This window comes from Temnothorax longispinosus, chromosome 1, assembly GCF_030848805.1.
Source record: "Temnothorax longispinosus isolate EJ_2023e chromosome 1, Tlon_JGU_v1, whole genome shotgun sequence".
Taxonomy (NCBI): domain Eukaryota; kingdom Metazoa; phylum Arthropoda; class Insecta; order Hymenoptera; family Formicidae; genus Temnothorax; species Temnothorax longispinosus.
This window is the reverse complement of record NC_092358.1, coordinates 7557319-7572192: the sequence shown is the minus strand read 5'-3', so window position 1 is coordinate 7572192 and position 14874 is coordinate 7557319. Positions and strand designations below refer to the sequence as shown.

Genomic DNA, 14874 nt, shown 5'->3' with positions numbered 1-14874 from the left:
GACGACGAGGAATAACGAGGCTTGCGAACAACGGGAGCATCGGGCATTCATTCGTTATTGATTCCTTATCGCGCTTAGGATAACATATGTACCGAGTTTGTCGGGACTAAAGAAAACAGAGGGGAAGGATGGGAAAAGAGACTTTGTGAATAAAATCGAGATGTAAATGTAACGGAATGCAAACTTACTTTTTTAAGTAAACGCGAGATTTATGAAATCCATTTTGTACCTTTTCTTTTATAGCAGAACGAAAGATTAATTGAGGAAAGATACACAATGAATGGAGACGGTATTTGCACGTTTCATTTCACTGGGATAAATTTGCGACAATGAGAAGAAAAATATTGTTAAATTAGATCAGGTAATTGAAATCAGGACTTTTTGCTTATCGATCGACCGTTTCTCTCAGTTATGTCCTAATTTAACGTTTAAAATTATTGCAAAAAAACCAGGTTATACAAACCATTCTATACGTTACGATAATTCTAACAATTTATTGCAAAGCGATTATTACAATTTCACCGTTGTTATACGCGTATACGTTAGGGCAAGCAATTATCCAGAAAGCGTCTCGCGCAACCAGATATCGCGCAAAAGAAAAGGTGAAGCGAAATGCGCGTAACGAAATCCAGGCCTAAGCCGACGCGGAAGTGGAAATCATAGAAAACGGAGTTAACGCGCTCCGAAGGATATCGCGGCGTGTTCCCGAGGTTGCTTTCCTCGTCGAAGGGACAGCTGGTGGTGGAGATGGTAGCGGAGAAGTGGTGGCGGTGAGGGTGGTGGTGGGGGTAGCTATCGCAGGCAAGAAGAGGGGGAACCGGCCGCGCGCGCGCGCCGCGCACGCGTCGACCTCCAACGCTCCGACCGCTCCGACTACCCCGTTCCGACCGTTCCGTCTTTCGTTCAGTCTTTCGCGGCCCTTCACGTGCGTCGTGTCGCTTCCCTCCGTTCGTTATCAGTGTCGGTTCTTACGTCAGTTTCCCGGCCGCTCGCCCGTCCGCCTATCCGCGCCTCACCCCTTCGTCCAGCCGCCGATTTTCCGCCCGGCTACCGTGCACTCTCGTTCTCCATTCCGGCAGAGCGGAGGGAGCGTTTCGTATGTGTATATGTGCCGCACGCGGAGGTAGAAAGTGAAGCGAATCGCGTGCTCTCTGGACCACGTGGTGGCACGACCGGTGCGTGTCGCCGAGAATTTCCCGCGCGCTCTGCTCCGGCGCGACGGTTTTACGTTGCGACGCTCCGTTCTGGTAGCGGAGCTCTCGGTGCGAGACGATTACGTGTGGTGCGTAATTGCGCAAAAATTTGATACACAGCGTTGTTACATTGGGTGACCACCTAGCACTCGAGTCTTCTGGCGGTATATCCAAAGAGATCTTTGTGTGTCAGTCAATAGCGTGTGTCGCGTAAAAGAACTATACACGTAGTTCAACAACTTTTTGAGAATATTTAAACAAATCTGAACGTCGCGAACTCGTGTCGAAAATCACACGGTGTGCTAGTTGTCGATCAAAGTGCGTATACTAATGTTAAAGTGATCGCGCAGTGATTGTACCCGGTGAAGATAAGATTCGCGGAACGCCGCGTGAATGATAAAAAGTGAGTGTGTGCGCGCGCGCGCGTGAATTTAAGTAAATAAGAAATAGGTGTGATTACGAGAGAAAGGAACACGTTTCTTCTTGTGAACGGATTCTCGCAGTTCGTGTGCTCTCCGTGCTTTTCTCGCACAGATTCTCTTTCTCCCCGTGTCTGTCTCTGTGTCCCTCTCTCTGTTTCTCTTCTTCGGCCGCGAGGCCCGACGAGTGCAAGCCCTCTACTACTGCGCCACGGAACGCGCTCGCCGCTCGCGTTGTACCTGCCTGCCTCGCTCGCCTCGTTCTACAACCCCTGCTGACTCGTGCCGCCATCCGCTACCACCACCCCCGCGAGAGCCGTCGCGGGATCGATATTTACGAGGTAAGATGGCTCGTCGCTTCTCTCTACGCGACTTTCGGCCGCGCCGGTATGAGCGTCATGTTCAGACTCCGAATCCGAATCTTCCATCCCTCGAACTGATCTCTAGCGACGTTGTTGTTCTCCTTCGCGCAAAATTGTTCCGATAGAATTAGAGGGTGTAAATATCGTTTCCAATGTTTCCCTTCATCTCTGTGTTTTCCTCGATTGATCTTTTGATCTGGAAAGGAATGTAAAATCAAATTTATGAATTTTTCCTCTTCGGGAAATATCGTCCTAGAATTTTATTTGGCATTGGCGATTGCTTTTTCGCGCGATATTACGATTATATGTAACTGTCGATGAATTATGTATAAGGGTGCATTTTGCGTAGTTTGGAATCCCACGTGAATGTCATCGTTAAATCGAATTACGTTGTTTGCGATGAATTCGTGCGGAAATTGTGACAAATATTTGTACTTTTTCGCTCACACGCAACGCATTTTAAACAATATAATGCGAGGCGTTTAAGCTTTTCATTACAATTTTCCTCTTTTTTTTTATGAATAACAAAATTATTTTATATTCTATTTGTGGGTTTTGCGGATTTTTCTTTTTTTTTTTAGTAATCGACGAAAAACGCGATTCTTTACAGGTTTATTTAATTTTATTTTTTAGCGTGGAGGACCTAAATGTTCAGTGAAAACAAGTCCACTACATAAACGACGTTAAGCGTCTCGAAGCTCGCATAACAATCCTCTGTGTATTTTTTCTAATAATAGACATTCGCAATAATCGATCGCAGTGACCGGAATTCTTTCGGTTTGCTTCAACCACTTTCAGTCTTGAAACAAGTTTTTTTTTATTATCTATATATGGCACAAAAATGCGTTTTCTGTCAGTGGATATCGCAAAAGATAAAAATTCTTTAAATTGGTAACTTTAAAACGCGTATACTGCACTTTATAAGAAATTTTATTTATTCGGAAATAGTGTACAACTGTACGAAGCAACAACCGGACTACGTTTCAACGAGTAATATATAAATTTAATTTTAATAATTAACATTTGAAATCAGCGCAAATAACAAGTGTACGCAATAAATAATTCTGTGCATGCGAGAGCGCGCTTAATTAGCAAATATGCCATGCAAAAATAAAGTTTAATATCACTTTTGCTGAGTTCTCGATATATCAGTGTATATATATGTATATATATATATAGGGAATTTCAACATTGTCAATTAAAGTTATATTATATTTGCCACTGGAAGAGTATTATCATTTTCTCTTTCGTTTGCCTGTGTGCATTACTTTGCAGGATAAAATTTAATCCCTTGCGATGAGTCGGTGCGTCGAGCAATGGCACGCGCAAAAACTTATTTAGTTACAAAGTGAAAATGCGGATGCATAAATAAAGGATGTTACGTAATTCCGTCGTGTTCGCGAGCGAGGCCGGCTCTCGAGAGAGTGTGCTCGCGCGGTAAATATATATATACCTACTAATGCAAAAGCGTACGGATGCGAACGAGCCCGCGCGTGGTAACCGCGCTCTTTTGGCAGCGGTTTACGCGGAGTTTACGTATTTAATCGTAAAGACGTATAAACAGTTCTGGAATCTGACCAGAAACCGCCGGACGCGTACCGAGCCAATGAATCCCTTTGCGAATTCACGATAATGGGAGCGCGAATTGCGAGATGAAATTGCCCGTTTTACCCCGGTGAAAGGGGAAATTCGCGATGAATATTCAAGTACAGATATCTGTACACACTGCACAATATTGCGGCATTAGTAATCTCTAATAGCATTGCATTAGCAGTACAGTTTTAATTGAGGAATTAATTGCAACGGGTGAATTTACATATACTTCTTTAGAAAACCGAGAAAATGAATAAGAACTTGAATCAATAAGTACTTGAAAAAATTAGTTCTAAATTAAGATTTAGAGAAAAAAGGAACCTAAATCACAATAATATTATTAGTAATCTTTTTGCAGTATTTTTCTAAACAGGTTTTGCACGAGAATTATTTTTAAATTGAAAATTTTTAAAAATTAAGAGGAAAGTATCTGATCGATGAATATTATCTTTGATTAGTAAATTTGCTAATTAGGTACCATTTAAATATCGATCCGGGGTGGATGCAAGACGACCAATTATTGGAACGTTTTCATTAGGTTTATGGGGATAACATAACTATAACTTAATGTTATACGCGCCACTCCCATTCGGGATCTAATCGACGCGAGTTATCAGCTATTCTCGGGTCAGTAACGAGTGGTCATTTCACGAGGCGTAATACAGGTAATTACTCGACCAGCGAGTGCACCAGCTTGGATCGTTAGTCGCATTCCCGACATACCGATGTTACGTGTGTAACATATGCGCGTGACAATATAACGCATTAGGTACGTCTCTTGCGAGAAACGCCGATGGATCTGTCCCGGTCCATCAAGATTTAACTCATTGATACTCCGTTTAATCTCGATCTTGTTTAAATCCATTTTATTATTTTCAAATGTCAAGCCACTTGCGGCGGAAGCTTATATTTACTTCCGGTGTAAAACGAGATTTGTATTTATAATTGTCTCTTGGAACAAGGGTATCTTACCCTCGCTTATATATACGCATTCCGAAATGAGGAATCTTGACTCGAGGGAGTAACGGAGCTATGAATATGGCTTTAACCTCGGAACCGTTTTTGCTTTCATACGAAAGTAATCACTGGTTCTTCTCAGTTAGGCCCGCTTTGAGAGAAAATGCCCGGGACTTTCGAGACACCTTCGTGCATGCGCGAAAAAGGCGATCGTTAATGTGTTTACTTTGAAAGCAGGTTCAAACGGGCTCTCTCTTTCTTTACTCCACTTGCGTAACATACTATAGGAAGCCCTCTCGGACTCGTTCGCGAGCTAAAGAGTGCGGTGTGGAAACGAAAGCTACTTCTAAAGCAGCAATTCTCAAACATCCCTCGAGAATTTTCGACTGGATTATTTTTACCGCAAATCACTGAAGTTTAAATTGCAGAAGACTTAAACCGCCGGCACCGCACCGTTTAAGGAACACTATATCGTAAAAGAGATTATAAATTTCGGAAAAGAGAAGAATATATTATACATTGTAATTAAAAAGAAATAACTACAGATTAAAACAAATGTCAGTTGCGAAATTTTTAATGGGAATTTCTCGAGATATTTTTGCCAGTCATGTTCATACACATATATGTTTAATCAAAATTGATCGTATACTTATAATTCCTCATTTCTCGGTCTATCTTTGATGCGTTTGAAACGCACTTTATTCCCCAGTTGCGTATTGACTTCTCCCCTCGACTATGTATGTACACTCCAAAAGTTTGTCAACGCCGTGTCAGCCCTTCGCTCCGAAAGGCTGTGACGAACTGTCACGTGATCGAAATGTCAGCGGCGCTTTTGGCGCCATTGGGGATGACCGAGGGTGTCCGGGAATGGCCGGGATTCGCCTGTCCAGAATTTTTTGACGAGCGCTAAAATCTCGATACAGAACGCCATCCTGTTGTTAAACTGCCGCTCTTGTTATTGGAAATCATGTTCGGATTTACAGTAATTAGATGCCAATTATAATCGCTAATTTGTTGCTTCTGCTTATTAATAGGAAATTAATATTAAAGCAGGGCCTATTTGCTGTTATGCTTTACATAAATACATATTTACGTATAGAGGGTAAAAAGTTGTAAAAAGAGAAAAATTATCAAAATGTACTACTTTTTAATTGCTTTAAGATACTATAAATGAGTATCGAATATATTTGATGATTATGTGAACACACTGACATGAAATATTATAACTGAATAAGACAAATTATATATTAAGAACAAAAAATAAGTTCAACGAGCTCTACATTACTCTCATATCTTTTATCTTACTAGGAACCATACTTTTAGCCACCTGTTTCTTGTATCTATATTATGTTCGCGGTCGCTGCATATCCTCCCTGTGTCCGTAGCAATTACGAATGCCTTCACGAAATTTCACGTATACCGCACAATCTTCGCGAGCAAAAGCGAGCGCTTTCTTCGTGGCAGCCGAACAATTTCGCAACTGCCTAACCGCCGCGTTCTGCGAGAGTGCTTATTCTCGGCCACCACTCGAGGTGGTATTTCTCGCGCTCGTCCGCCGTTAGATCTGTCCGCAGTTAATAATGGCACGACTGTTTGATTTAACGGCGTCATTAGGGACCGTGTTTCTCTCTCTCGCTCACGCCTCTCTCCCTCTCACTTTCTGTGTGTATCGTCGAGCCACTTTCTTCCAGTGGGCCCTAAGGACCGCGACGCCATCGTCCACGGCTATTAGCTTTCGTCGCTCTCCTCGAAGTAATTGGCCGTATTAAATTTAATAATCCGTCGGCCGCCTAGGCGAGCCTAACCGTTTCCTATTTCGCGCTCTGGTAATCGGTTAGGCGGATATTCCGAGTATAAGCGAGAATAATTCACGGCGAGCGTGAAGTCTCCCGGTCTCCCTACATCTCTCGGGTGAAGACGAGACGCGAGAAATCAGGGAGGATTAGGGAGCAAATTTTGGAGAAGTTCAAGAGGTAATATGCGAATTCGTTTTAGAGATATGTGTATGCTCGTCATCTCTAATATGCTGCTTTGCGTATCCTGGTTTGAATGATGTAAATGGATGGCACATTCGCCATATGTGAATTTTTAACGCCGAAATGTAATTGTAATTAAACGTATACGAGGTATTTCAGATTTTGTTGGAAAAAGTAGGATGAAAATGATATGTAAAAATATGATATTATTTTGTAAAGAGAAATGCACTTGCTTGAGAATAATCCTTATACAAATCAGGATTACTTTTCCAAAAAATAAAGTATATCAGTATATCCTGTTTTGCACTATATATTATAGAGCGACATTTGTCATGTGAATTTTTAGAATTATAATTTTTAAAAATTTACTTTTGACGGAAATATAATGACTGTCAAATATGTATGAAATTTGGAGTAAAAAAAGATGTTAATATTAACAGAGGTGATACTTCATAAAAACTGTTTGCGAATAATATATAGGATTCATACAGGATTCCAGGTTTATATCTAAAAAAAAAAAAAATGTGCGTGCTTGCGTCGCACGACATGAATAAACATCACAATGCATCAAATATTTGCAAGTTTGTAAATTTTTGAAAACCTGCAAATACGCCATACGCGAGGTACACAATTCCAACTGTGATATCAATGTCGCGTGCGATAGGACATCGACGAGACTACCAACCGCGGTGTTTGTGTGTGCAAAAAGATGGTCGGCTGTTTCGGGGATCTGGGATCGAATCATACCGGAAATCCGTGGATACTAAGCCGCGCTTGTAACAACGAGGATATTCGCGATGCATATCGGGGCCATCGGGGGCGTAATCGGTCGCCGTATCTGACGTTGATTAATGCGACGGCGCGCTCATATGGAATTGTTAAATCGCGCACATCGCGTCTCGCGTTTTGCTCCCGCAATAGCTTGCGCCTAATTGCGCGTGATTTCGCCGCGCCGCGCCGCAGACGCGGACACGCGCGGTTACAGCAGCCGGTCACGTAACACTCTCGAGAATTATGCGCGTACGTCCGGACGTACAGTCAACACGTTTGCCTTCGTCCCACCGAGTATTACTCTGCGTCACTTTAAGTTTCACGGGAGATCCTAAGGCTCAGTTGCATCCCGACGTTGATTAACGCCGATCAGTTAATATTTAATGATTAACCCTTCGCTCGTTACCAGAATTAATAAGATCTAGTCGAAAATCTTTTTTCTAGTGGACATAGAGAAAGTATCCAAGATAATGGAAGCTGTAAGGATTTACCCCAAAATATATATCATGAAAAAATTCTAAGCGATCTTTTTAGAGAAGTATTGAAATGTATATTGAAATATTTTTAATGATCTCTTTTAAATTGTGATTTAGTGATGATTTTACTTATCTTTTAAGTTTGCTGTTATTGATGGGCTGTTAATTATCTTCGGCTGATAGTATGAGTTTTATAAAATAAATTAATAATTTAAAAAGTTAGAGAGGAGGTATTACCATATAAATAATGTTTATTCATTAATTATTAAGTGTGACGAAAATAGTCAGTATAAGATAGTCTCATCGATGCACACACCGTAACTACATCGATGAGGTAGATTTATATTAGCGGCTGGGAATTCCTCCCGGTTGAAATTATGAGCGCACTCGTCGAGACGTATCGATCGGCCGTTAATTTAGTTTCGAGAGCCGCGAGATGAAAATTTTAGCTCGAGCTGGTGTAACCGATTAAAACGCCGATTCTCCGTCGCGTCTTTCGTGGAGGGGATTCGTCCTCGCGGATTCGATCTCGCGACCGATCGAACGGCGCGACGCATGCCGTATTTGCTCGCGTTACGCCGATTAGAGCATCGAGAAACGACGGTTAATTAATTTCTTCGTCTGGAGATAACGTCTCGCGTATCAGACCGTTGTAAGAAATCACGGCCCGTTTGCTTAATTAAACGACGACCGTCGAGGGTAAAAATAAGATTGTTTTGGCTACCGTGAACACTTTATCTCTCGCCTTGTTTTCCAATGCAGACGTTGTTGTCGGTTTTCTGTAACGTGCAGCTTTTATTTTGATGAGTCCAATAGGTCCTTCTATATTACGTGTATTATGTATAATTATATTACAAAATGTTATCTTCTTTGACGAAGTTGCATTTGATTTTCTCCTAACAGGAATATGAAGATAAGTTTTCTTTTTAGATTAAAAAAAATTTGATGGCACTCTTGAAATTATTTACCACATCATTAAAATTTATTTGCTGACGCACTATTCCATATCAATTCCTTCATATTCCTACTTCTATCCCATTAAAGAGGTTATTACGTAATGCTGTAATGTAACATGATATCTGACGCATGCGTATCACGAATTTCCGACGTAAATCTCTGGCAAACGCCAGAAGTAATCTATATTAATCTTAGGTTACGCTTCGCAGAGATTTGCTGTTTACTGTATTACCGCAACGTAACTTAGAATGGCAACTAAATCGTACATCAGTCGCGTGACGTAAAATGACGACAAATCCGGAATAATCCCGAGCGTTCAGTCAACATCTCTAAAGTCGGCACGTGTGACGAGAAAATTATGCGCGTGGGAAGGGTTGTTTCGGCCATCCCTTTGCGCGCAAGGGAGTTAATCATATATCGGCGTGACACTAACCCTTGCACGCGACATTAGTTTCACGATGGAAGCGGATTACGTGAGTTCTCTCTTTCTCTCGATGGCGGCCAACGTCCGAGCTGCATATCTTCTCGAGCAGACGAAGGGCGAGGCTGCGTTTAATTTGGATTAATTCTCGAGATCACGCGGACGCGCTTTATAAAGAGAACGTTTTCCCAGTGTGACAGAGGTTAATGAGGTAATTTAATTAGACTTATCGGCAGTGGCTCTTCTTAGGGAGAAAAAAAAAACTATGAAGAGGACTTCGCGACGGTTAAATCGTCATCGACGACAAATTTTATCGATTGTTTACCTCGGCTATTTTATCTTTAAACCGTCGTCGGACCATCGGCGCTCGCTTTTGTAGTGTGAGACATCGTAACCGAATGGCGGCTCACATGTTTTAGAAGGATGAGATCATTGCAGAGGCGAGTGTCTCGCGATCTAACTCTCTATTTTGTTTATATTTGCCGATAAAATTCCAGCAGCCGAACGGCGCCCGCTAGCCTTTGTAATACCCCGCGCCATAACCGACGCGCGTCCTTTCCCTGCGGACCCCCTTGCCCTAGAACGCAGACATCTTCCCCTCTCCCCGCGGACCCTCGCTCTAGAACACGAATCTCCCCCTCCCCTCTTCCGCGGACCTTTGGCCGGAAACGCGGACACCCTCCCCTCCTCCGCGGACCTCATCGGCCGGACAGCAGCGACACCCCTTTGTCACCAATATTACCAATATGTTTATAAACACTTGATAACAACATGTCCCGACGCCCTCGAGTTCCTTGTGGTAACTACCGGCATCGATAAATCGGAAGTAAATGTCTTAAATGCAGATGCTCGAGTTCTTCTATTTCTATATATGAAAAAAGTGACAAGTAATTAATGTTTTGAAGAAAAGTTTAGAGTTACATTTACGTAAATGTAACAATGACTATAAAGTATTTCAAATACGAAAACTATACATTTTATTATTTCTTTTCTTTTTATTTCATATAAAAAGTTGATGAATACTGAACTATACTCTCTAAATCTGAATCAGTGATTCAGATTTAGAGAGTAAATGTCTTGAAAGAAACGCATATTCTTTATAGTTTAAAAAAATATTTAAACTTCCATTTTTTTGTAGCAATAATGATTTTTCATTTTTCTTCTGGTATTTCTTTTTTGTCGAATGGAAAGATTCGACATAAACCGAAATAAATCCTATATACATATGTATATATCTCTTTATGTTTTCATAAAAGCAAATATATCTTCTAAAAATTAGTTAATATATAAATATATATAGCAGGAGTCCTGAGTAATTTAGATGGTTAGGGTCTCCGAAGTCATAAAGGCACGGCTGAACTGCAGCCTGGTTCTCGACGTGGGATCACGTGCAACGGGGACATAAACGACCCGGGGGTCGGTCTCGCACCGTTGTCCCATATTATTACATTAATTTTCCTCATTCTCCGCAAACACTCGGCAGATCGGTATTAAGATATCCCCGTAGCCGAGCATACCCGCGTTCGGGAACGTGTGTTCCGCGTTGGCCTGTGTTGTATGGCCATTAGTACCGATCTAGCTAGATACGCGCCGAGCTTTTACGGCCTTACGCCGCACGACTAGATATAGTAATAACGATGAACGTATTTCCGTATTTTTCTCTGTCGTTTCCGATTTGTTCGTTGTGGATGGAATTGCTTTGGTGCGGAGTGTGTTACGAATATATACGTATATGTACGTGGAAAACGTAAATTTTCATATTCATGACATTTCCGCCGCGGGCGTGTTCGCGAAATTTTATTTTGCGTCCATAGTTTCGCAGAAAGGTCCATTTTCGCATCAAATCATATTACGCAGTACCGCAGTACGCACCCGCGTTTTCTACACGTTGCCCGACGATTATAGTTAGGGATGTTTTAAGCTGTTTTCGAAAGATCCGATGATCAGGGGGTCTCCTGATAAAAGATCTGACAATGAGTAACTTTTAATCGAAATATTTTCGTAATATACAATATTATTTCTATCACGCGATGTATATATGCGCAAACTTTAATCGCGTAAGAATTCGAGATAAAAGTCTCTTATGTGGACGAAACGTTCGTCGTTGCGTCGCTCGATACGGTCAAGTTATGTGTACCGGGTGGTCCCGTTTAATTGACTCCGAACTTCACGTCACGCGCCTGAAAACGCGATATTTGTGGAATTCGGGCAATGTCTGGCGTGGGCCTTTATCGATCTGCCCTTGCAGGGCTCGTAACGCGCCGATTTGCGCGCCCGGGAAAAAGTGAGAAACGCTCTCTTTCTCTCTGCCTCACCGTGTCCCTGCCTCCCGAAAGCCAAAGGGAAAAGGGCCGTCCCCGCGAAATTCGCAGGAGGGTCGTTTGATTTATGGCGGAAGTTCCTCGTCGCCGTTCTCTCCTCCGCTGAGTTTCGTGAAGCTGCTGGCTCGCCCTTTTCTCGATCCCTTCTCTCGGTCGCACATTCTCGCGTTCCTTTTTCTTCTTCGTGCACCGGCGAAAGCTTTTCCTTCTCTCTTTCTCTCCTTCTCTTTTTTCACCCTTAACCCTTCGTTCGATCGCGCGCTCCTTCAGGGTGAGAAATTGCAGGCGGTCCCGCGTTTTGACACCGGCGGTCGACCGGCCTGATCGATTTCCTCCGACCGCGCCTTTCGACTCCGAAAATTGCCTTCCTTACGATCGAACACGCTAATAACGGCGATGTGTCCACCCACTGATGAAACACGAAGCGTCATGGTGTTAATCACAGGCGCTGCGGCCGTACCGACACCCGTTACACTCTTCTGGAAAATTATACGGGGATGATTGAAGAGGGAAAATTAAATGTGATTTAAATTAATCTAAATTGTGATGCAGTATATTTTGCACGTTTGTCTGTTATTTTTTTTAAAATTATTTAATTATAGGAAAAGTGCTTCAATTTTAGCTAGATGAATATCATGGAGTATCGAAATACTGATAATTGTTAAATAAATTTGCGAAAGAGAGATTTTTCATCTGATATTTATATAACTGCCTTTTCTCTATTATTGGGGATTACTATACATATATTCTTGAATTTCACTGAATAATAATGCGATTATATTAAACTATAAAAATGAAATTTAAAATTGACAGAGATTTTGTGGCTATCGAATGGAATTTAATATTTCTTAAATAAGACAATATACTCTGTTCGGTTGAACGTAAATAATTATCTTCAAGCAAACTACATTTTAGTAATCTCTATAAAATAATCTGCTGTATCAATACCGCGTACATAAACTGTAATAATGGTAATTGAAGAATATTTACCGGTTGACGTGAAATTATTGTTTCGAAGCTTCTGTAATTAAGAAGAATATTTTATTTTGTTTCAGGTATGTATCTCACCACCACATTCTACAAATGTCCGCGATTCAACTAATTGTACTTATTGGATTAAGAGGTAATTAATTTTTACATTTTATATCATAAGGCCATCTTTTTGCACCAAATCTTTTTTTAAATATATTTCCGTGACAAGGATATCGGAATCAGAACTTTTCTTTATCTTTTACAAAAGTAACGATGCGCTTTTTAATTAGTCATGGTGATCGATTAAAATCCAAGAGTTCGAATTACCACGTTAAAAAAAGGAGTCCAGCAAACAGTATCAATTTTAATGGCAATTTCTTTGATGAGTTTGATCTTTCTTCGATAGAAATATGGGACAATTAATAATTCTCGTGTGCTACGGTAGTTGAGAAAGAAGACGATTCTTCGTGAATTATGCTTGATTCAAATAAATAACAAAATTTATATCCCGTTTGAAATAATATATAACTTTGAAATATTCTAAATGCGATACAATTTTTCTGTACGTTTGATTCCTTTAATTAACGTATCGATTTTCACGGTGCGAACCGAGCAAGCCGTGTCCCCTATTTTCGCCTCTTCCGTTCGAGTTCGCGCCTCCCGCAGAAATTGGTTCACGTCGATCCGGAATAGGTCGTGCAGGGCGCCTCTGCGCATCATGTGCTTCCTTATTGATTCGATCGGCGTTGCGTCCCTGTACGAAAATAAATTCGTCCTAAATCGTCGTTGTCGGTATCGAGCTGCGCCGCGCGCCATCGCTTATTTTCATCGCAAAATCGATCGGTCGGTTGCTGTTATCATGCGAACTTTTTTCCACGAGAATTGTTAGAGCACGTGTCGTGCCGAGAGACCGGGATGGAACCCGTCGCCTCGACAAGAGAGACGTTCCATTACGGCTAAATCGCAACGACGACTTCGACAGCTGTCACTTTATCGTTACACGTGCGATGTCCTATTTCGGATGTCGACCCGTAACTGACTACGAAAAATTTCCACGTATTTTTGCACTGCGTAGGGGCCTCCCTTCGTGAAAAGAGAAACTTCAGTGAGACGTGTGACTTTGAGGGTGAATTTGGCTTTGAGGCTCGGTGAATTTGTATGATTTTATGAGTGATCGAAGAGTTCTTTCGAGGTGTGTCTCTTGAAAAAAGAAAAAAAAAAGAAAAAAAAAGAAACCCTGGGAAGGATCGCGTGATATTGGTAGGAAGTATTTGAAACAAGTATTGAATAGAAGTAATATTTCTTACAAAAGTATATCGAACAGCATAAATGAAACTTTACAATGTATATAAATCGTTTCAATTTTTTCTGTATATTTATTTCTATACATCTTATAATAATATGTTTTTCTTCTTCTTTTCGTTATACGATACGCTGTTTAGGCATTTTCAATTTCAGCACTGAATGCTTCTGAGCATCGGGTATATAATTCGTGAACGCGCGTGGTTGCTTTTTATTCCGAATAAAAGAAATGAATTGCTTTCTATTACACGGGAATTAAGCAGACTCCCCGACCGAATTCGGATGAGATCGCCGTTCGCCTCCCCTTTTGCTATCGGATGCCGGTTGTATTTTCGCCGACTCGCTCACCCTTTCCTGTCCCTTTGGCAATATGCAGCGTGCCAGTTGCGGTCGTAATTCTCCTCATGGCTGAGAAATAATTACAGCCGCGTTTTATTGTGTCCGCAAGCTTTATTTCCGCAACGCGTGTTACTCTCTTTTACGACTGTTTGTATATTCGTGTCGATAGCCTTTTCTCATGTATCGAGTGCTCTGGTTAAGTCGGCCTAGAATTGAGGCGATAGTTTAGGAGAAAATATCTCGCTTTGAAAAGAGTTTCTGTCTTTTTTACTTGCAAATACTTTTAAATATATATTTTTAAAATATTCCAAAAATATTCTTATGTACACAGAGAGTCTTTGAATCTCATCCTTAGAATATTTATCTTAGGAATAATATATTTAAAGACAAATACAACTCTTATCATTGATGTAGTTAGTGTGTGTATATAAGATAGTAGATCACTATTTCTTATTATCTCGAATTCCGTTCTTTAAAACAAGTTTCGTGATGCGAAACTACAGGGGCAGGTTGCTTCGAGGACCATTAATTGCCACATAGTAAATGAAACTGTTCTAAATATCGACAGCGAGGAGAGCACTCCACTTTTATTGGGGTTTAATTAACGCCGGAGGGGTTTGCGGAGGGTTGAAAACGTGGGCGAGTTTATCTCCGCGAATCTAAATTTCGGAACGAGTACTATCGACCCTTTTCCGCAGAGCGTCTCGGGATTCACGATTCACGTGAGCCCGGACGCCATTGCCCCTCGTTATTTTTATACTTATGCAGATCTCGAGATTTGTCGGAGGCCACGATTTGCAATGCAAAGTCCCCGG

At 41.4% G+C, this 14874-nt stretch overlaps 1 protein-coding gene across 4 annotated transcripts in view; it reads left to right on the top strand.

Annotated features, from left to right (window-relative positions):
• The window catches only part of Bsk (mitogen-activated protein kinase dJNK), a 153255-nt gene that overhangs the window by 43290 nt on the left and 95091 nt on the right, over positions 1 to 14874 (top strand). For 2 of the 4 annotated variants that reach the window (XM_071770762.1, XM_071770753.1), the window contains exon 1: positions 935 to 1953. The exons of the other annotated variants lie outside the window; for them this stretch is intronic. The gene's annotated coding sequence lies outside the window, so the exon portion shown is untranslated. Of the gene's footprint in view, positions 1 to 934; positions 1954 to 14874 lie in introns of those variants that run through there. 4 annotated transcript variants of the gene reach the window in all.